The 6,933-nt window shown below is 41.2% G+C and overlaps 1 protein-coding gene across 2 annotated transcripts in view; it reads left to right on the top strand.

The window, feature by feature from the left end:
* Nucleotides 1–759: 759 nt before the first annotated feature.
* FANCC (FA complementation group C) overlaps nucleotides 760–6,933 on the top strand; it is a 90,546-nt gene continuing 84,372 nt past the window's right edge. Inside the window, exon 1 of one of the 2 annotated variants that reach the window (XM_067316224.1) lies at nucleotides 760–822. The gene's annotated coding sequence lies outside the window, so the exon portion shown is untranslated. The remainder of the gene's footprint in view (nucleotides 823–6,933) is intronic. The other variant, XM_067316225.1, reaches the window with a different exon arrangement.

The raw sequence follows: 6,933 nt of genomic DNA, 5'->3' as shown, positions 1-6,933 counted from the left end.
TTGCACTTAGGCTTAGACTGATCAGAGACAAACCCAAAGTATTTTATTCCTTCATGGTCAGAAACCAGAATGATGTCTCACGGAAAGATGTATTCACCTGACCTTTGGAAACTGGATTAAAACTTTCTTAGGTATAACATTGAACAATTTCGAACAGACTAATAACATTCATCAGAGGTCTCTCAAACGTCCTTGTTATTTTGATTCTCCTGTGGAATTACTTGTTCCCTTAATTGCATACATAGGACCAAAACTTGTTTTATTGTATTTCCATTGAACTGCACAAAATGAGTCCTCGACCTAACTGTTTTATGCACCATATTTTTTTGAAATGTAAGTAACCATAGCTTGGTTTCCAGTCATTAGGAGCACTTTGAGCCCATCAGCCGTGAAGACTAATGAGGCTTTTGTTAAAGCTGCAGCTTACGCCGAATTTCAGCTGAGGTCCGGTATGCGAGACGGGCACCTAAAAGCGCCTGTGGAGGAACCAGCTGTTGAGCTGGGCGGACACAGGAAGGGCTGACGGTTAAATAAGCCGAGGTGAATCAGCTCCACGGCTCACTCGTGCCTGGTTCAAATCGGCGTGTGTGTGGGGGGGGGGGTGGGGGGAACGGGTGTTACAACAGCGCTCCGCACACGTTACCGGCCGCCCCGCCCACCCAACCGCTCGTCTCGTGCCGCGCCCCCGCGCGGTCGGGCTGCGGCGGCCCGCCTCCCTGCGTGCGCACGCGCGCACGCCGCCCAGTGATAGGGCGGGCTCCCGCGGGCGCCGAGAGGCAGCGCGCGAAAATTCCAAACCGGCGGCGTGGGCTCGGCCGCGGGGTGAGCCGCGGGGGAGGGGGCGGGGCGGCGGGGGAGGGGAGGGGTCCGCGCGCGCGCCCAGCCGTTATGGCCGGCGGGAGGGGGGGGCCTCCTCGCGCAGCAGGGGGCTCGGGGTGGCGCCTGGGGGAGCCGCGGCGGGTGGTGCTGCCCGGTGCCCCCGGCCGAGGCGGCGGGGAGGGAGGGGAGAGGCATTTCTGGGCTGGCCCCGTACCGCGCCGGTGGTCGCTGGCGCCGCAGGGACGGGGAGGTGGCGCGGGCAGGAGGGTCTGCGCATGCGTGGTCCCGCCGCGGAGGGGGGGGCAGGGGGCGGCTCGGTGGTGCTGGCTGCGGGGGCTGGCGGCCCGCACCGGCTCTGACGGGCCCCAGAGGCCGCTTGAGAGCTTTCTGCTTTGCCGGGGGAAGGCTGATCAGTCAGCGTTCAGGTCGTGGTGTACGGGGCTGTACATCGTGTCAGCTGTGTGCCAAGCGCCTTCCCCTTGCTGCTTCCCCAGCTGCTGGTGTCTCCCTTCTGAGATAGGTCGCTGTTAGAGGTTTTGTGCTTTGCTGCCACTGTGCTTCATCCTTGTCTTAAGCCTGAGAGAAGCTAGCTGAGTTACGTGTCTCCCAGTAATGGTTCAGCTTATTAATGAGAATGCCAGTTAGGCTGTTGACTGTCAATGATGGGAATGACTTGCTGTAAAGGAAATGTGTGGGGTCACGTATTTAAAAAATCACTTTACAGTTGACAGCTAATATTTAGTCGATGTTGGCCTTATTGAAAAGATTTGAAAGGAGAGGGACTTCCATATTTACGCTGTCTGCATCTTACTATCCTCCTTTAATTCTAGGAACGTAGGAAGTGGAGTGATAGTGTCATTTTGTGGTATGTGTATGAGTACAGCACAACTGTAATATGTTTACGGAGAGAGGGAACAAATAGTTTACAGCTTTGTTTCTGATTTAGCAGATGTGCCAACTTTTGTACTGTGCAATCTGACACTTGTAGACATCTGTTCTAGTGGAGGAACTCCTGCATTGTATACAGTATGCTGTTAAGGATAGGTAGTGTAGCTGGCTTTTTCTTTTAAGTTAAACAAATATGGAAGGCTAACTCCTAATAAGTGTTGTGAGAAGTGCCATTTTTGTTTGAGGTTTTGATTCATAAATGTAGATAGTGAATTCATTTCCTTCCGTTCTTCTCAGAAATTTTTCTAAAGCAGGTAACAATGAAATAATTGCCATTTTTGATGTGGAAGAATAACTAAGATGGGATAACGGTTATTGTGCTATGTCACAGCGATGAATCCTACTTTAGGTAAAATTTGTGGGACATAACACTGTAGTGTGACAGGCTTTTGAATGAGAATTTTGAATTTGGGAATTTCTCTTCATTATGTGATTCGTTATGTGATTACAATGGTTTGAAGCATCTTTTCAAGTCAAAATCCTTGAAACTTTTTTGTAAAAGGAAAACTTTCCTGTGTGTGGCCATTACACCAAGCAACGTTCAATTTATTTTCTTTTTTACACTGATTATTTGCTGTATTTATGTTCATCTTCCCTTCTTTGCCCAAGGTTGAAACACTGTCTAGTAGAATTCATCACCATAATGATATTTCAAGTAAAATTTTGAACTATTTATTTAAGTATATTGTGAGCTACTCACAGGCGTATGAAAAACTTTTGTCTGTTGAATTTTGGGATTGCTGGAAAGCTCTCTCTTTACACTCTATTTGGTTATCGTTTTTTCCCTCCCTGTTGTACTGTCTCTTCCTCTTGTGTGGATGTTTGTTCACCACTGCCATCTTTTGGATGGAAACAGGCCTGCTGCATGATTATGGTCCTTGTCCTCTAGTGGTTGGTTTGCAAAGAGAATATAAGCTCTACCACACTTCTCCCTCACTGGAGACTTGCCTTTAGAGAATATGGCAATGGTTTAGTATGAGTCAGGAACAAAGACTGAAGATTATCTTTTGACTTATATGCATGGTTTTGATCATCACATCTGTGCTTTTTATTCTGGTTTCCCAAGGAAATCAGATCTATGTGATTGCACCAGCTTTCTGTCTTTGGCTTCTTAGTATAGAACCTGTTGAACCCAATTTTAATGAAGGGTGAAAGCAAGTTTAGAGGTCTTAAAGATAATTGCATTCCTATATATATTTTCTAAAAAATGGATGCTGGGTCAAACAGGCTGAAATCTGTGCTGTTGTTGGGTGGAAGATGGGTGGAACTATGTTCCGCGTTGTCTTTGGCAATAGTCATCTGGCTAGTCAGCACACGCATATGGGCCACCTGGCCCTTGCACACGTTGGGTTAGCCGCAGCATGCCATCTCTGTTGGGTGAAAGTGTCATAGGGACACCGGTGAGAGCTGGGATTTTTGAGGATGGTGTTATGGAGAATTAAGGCAACAAAGGGTATGTGTTTGAGGGTACTAGTCAGAGTAGTCCTCCTGTTAATGGAGCAACTTGTTTTATTTTATCCCTCATGTATGTTAATGGAGCAACTTGTTTTATTTTATCACCCATGTACACTCTGTATGCTCTCTTAAACCATAATTTCTTTCTTTTTCCTTAAGCAGTATATTTCAGTATACTGACCTACAGTTGTGAAGGTGCTGCTTTTGACAAAGACCTCTTTTAAAAGGTGGGAGATCGGTTATGTAGCTCTAACAGTGGTTTCCTGAAAGTCATTTAGAAAATTTTGTAGTCCTTTGATATATGTGAAATTGTTTTTGACGTTTTTCAGGAAGCTGCGTGTGTTGCATGAGACTAACCCCAAATAAAAATCTTCAGTCTTAGACTTATTAAACAAATTTTAGTTGATCAGTACAACATGTTTTGTACTAACCTGATATAAAAAATGTGTAAAAGAATGCCAGGCCGTAAAGATCTCATTACATATATAAACAGTAGAACAGCTATAATAAATCAAGTAAAATCTCGAATTAAACAGTTTTAACCAAAGAGGGTATTCCCAGGCCTATTTTTACAGTTAATGTTATCATAAATGACTGTCATTATTATTAATGTTGCTAAAGTGAAGACAAGGATAATGTGTTCATTAAAAATCCATAATTTCTTTCATGTATCTTTGGAATTAAAAATTCCTTCCATCATGAAATTTGGTGGCACACCCCATCAACTTCTCAGACCATTTTAGGGGTAAATAGTTAATCTGCTTTTTACTTACAGGAATACAGAATATGTTGAATATTTCCTCTTTAATGAGGACCAATAATTTTGTGGATATTGCAAAAGTATTTAAAAATTACTAAGGCTGGAGAGGCATAGGCTAGACTTTTGCTTAGTTATGCATTCTAGTATAGAAATAATGTTTATTTTAGAATGACTGTGACAAATGGTATGTGACGATCATCATTTGGAATCGAATATTGTAATATAGAAATACTTATGAATATTAAATTATTAATAAAGGAAGACATTAATTTAAGACTGCTATGATTTAAATCTTCTGAATTCACAATTTCTGTTTTATAGCTTCTTTAACATCTTTTCAAGAGTGGTTTTACTCTGAAGTATGTAATGGTTAAAGGATGGACTCATGTCAAATTCACTTTATTTGCAAGAGGTTTCTATTGTTATTATTTTTAACTGTCAACCTTGCATATGGTTTCAGGGCTCTGACATAAAACTTCTGCAATTTTTTTGTTGCCATTTCAAGTTTAATAGAAATTCTACAGGTAAATAATGCCTGGAATTATACTTGCACAAATCTATTAGTCATAAATTGTACGGACATTATTGGAAGCAAAATCTGAAGATGGTCGACTTGCTTGAATGTAATCTGCACAGCATTAGTTATGGTGATCAGAGGAAATGAAGTCCACCAGGCTACTGTAGCACAAGGAACTTTGTGAATCTTTGAGAGGAATAGATTATTTTTACTTGCAAATGGAGCAAATCTGATTTTACCAGATGTGTACTTTTAGTTTGATTAAAAAATGTAGAAAGGTAGATTAATATTAAAGTTTAAAATTAGAGCAGTACTAATCAGGCTCCTGCAGAAATGAAGCAGAACAGGCCTTGGAAAATGAAATGACTTCTTTATGTCTCATGTGGGACGTGTCAGGAGTAGGAATCAGACTCCTTAGACCTCTGACTCTGCAGCCAAACTTCAGGGCTGTCCTTCCTCCCTACTAGTAGATTCACTAGACATGTTTATTTTATAAATCTAGATTAACTATGTGACAGTACTGAAATATTCCAAACAGTGACTGTAATAAAAGTATCATAATATACAACTAATTTGACATATGTGAGTGTCCAAGAAATCTAGGCCAAGAGACATACCACTAGTTAATACTTTTTTCCTATGCTGTACATTAAAAGTTCTCATCTATCATCAACTGACCTGAAATCATGAGGAACTCCCTTCCATTAGAATACCAGAACTGTATAGCTTCAGTTTCGTGCCAGCAGTGGCATTGTTAAATTGTGAGTTTTTCGTTACGTATGGGACAGAAATCTTACTGCCAACTCACAGGATCCAGTATTAGCACATTTTAAAAGTACCTGGGCATAGAACAAGCAGGAATAAATGACTGAAAGTTCCCCAAATAAAAGGCCTCATTGCTTGGAATGTCATTGGCTGTGTCCCCAGTCTAAATGCCCACATAGCTAATTGTTGCTGCAGTATCAGTTTGAGTGAATCACTGAAAGCTTTTGCCCTGGATGTTTCTGAGGAAACTTATCTCTTCTTACTTGGAAAGAATGAATGAGCTAATTTAATGCCTATGAATAGTATGAAACCTTGTCAATGGACTCAAGGCACAAGTGTCTGTGGGGGTATGTTAAAATAGTGTACAACAAAAAGGTGTAGATGTCATGAAGTTGTTTAATTATTCTGAAGAATACATTTTGCTGTTTCTGTCAGGTGGACTTGGTGCCATAAATACATCTTTATTCAGAAAATTTCATTCTGTGGATATATCTGTGCGTGAGGTGTCTGGGAGAGAGGGGAGAAAAGTATAAGACTCCTTGGCAAGGTTTTACATGAAAGGGAAACCCATTGTTTCATTTGCAAAGTTGCTGCCATTGTATATGGACTATTGCGAATGCTTTTCACAGAAATTCAGTAGCCTCAGCTGACACTAGTATAAATACATTCCACGTTTACCTACGCTTACTGTAGTGTCATTAGAATTCATATAAAAGTAATTAAGAATATGAAATTTGGAAAGAAAATAATTCCATGTTTGCTGTGTGATCAGTATCTTTTTTCTTCACCGTTGCACGTATCGTTGTGTCATGCTTGAGGAGCTTAGTTTGAATAATAAATTATCTTTGGGCAAATCTTTGAGAAGCAGTGTTGTCTAATGGGCTAGAACATACGAGATCAGTGTCTTATTTCACTTTCTGCTATTTGTGTCCAGAGTGACCTTTGTCAAGTCATTTTGGGTGTTTGTTTCCTTACATTTGAAATACATATCTAAAAATACTTTAAGTTTGAAAAGCTGAAGAAAATTGCAATGAATGGTACATGGGTCATTAGTATAGTAAGTTTAGAGGTTCTTAAAAGGAAAAAGAAATTAGAGATGTTTTAGAGAACAGGAATTCACTTAGTGTAAGCAAGACAGTTCTATACTGTACATTATATGGATAGCTCTGGATATCAATACAGTAAACAGTATTTTAACTGATGTTCAGATACTTACACTGAAGAGTTTGGACCATTGTCAGGATCCAGTACTCTCTGACCAGGTTCTTCTAGATATTCCACACACAGAGATGTTTATAACGTTCATATAAACATTTACTTTGAAGATATTTGATGTATCACTCTGCCAAATCAAAAATCCTGTGTAACAGCAATATACTGAAATCACAATACAAGTGCATACACTTAGCAAAATATAGCAGTTACAATATACAGTTCAATCACAATACCAGTGTGATTCCCATTACCGGTCTCTATAACATGCTCACCGTCATGACGCTGGGCGTCCCCAGTTGCCAGGAAGGAATACGTGGGTTGAAGCCAGCTCAAGCCTGTTGCTCTCTTCGAAATTCCTTTGTTAGTTGTTCAGGTGTTATACTCGATGTTGGGCCAAGCCACATATACACTTCTCCCATGCTGGTCTGGCTAGCTCAGAGAGACATTCACACTC

Source organism: Apteryx mantelli, chromosome Z (genome assembly GCF_036417845.1).
Source record: "Apteryx mantelli isolate bAptMan1 chromosome Z, bAptMan1.hap1, whole genome shotgun sequence".
NCBI lineage: Eukaryota > Metazoa > Chordata > Aves > Apterygiformes > Apterygidae > Apteryx > Apteryx mantelli.
Note: the sequence above shows the minus strand (reverse complement) of the source record. Positions and strands in the feature narration are given on the sequence as shown.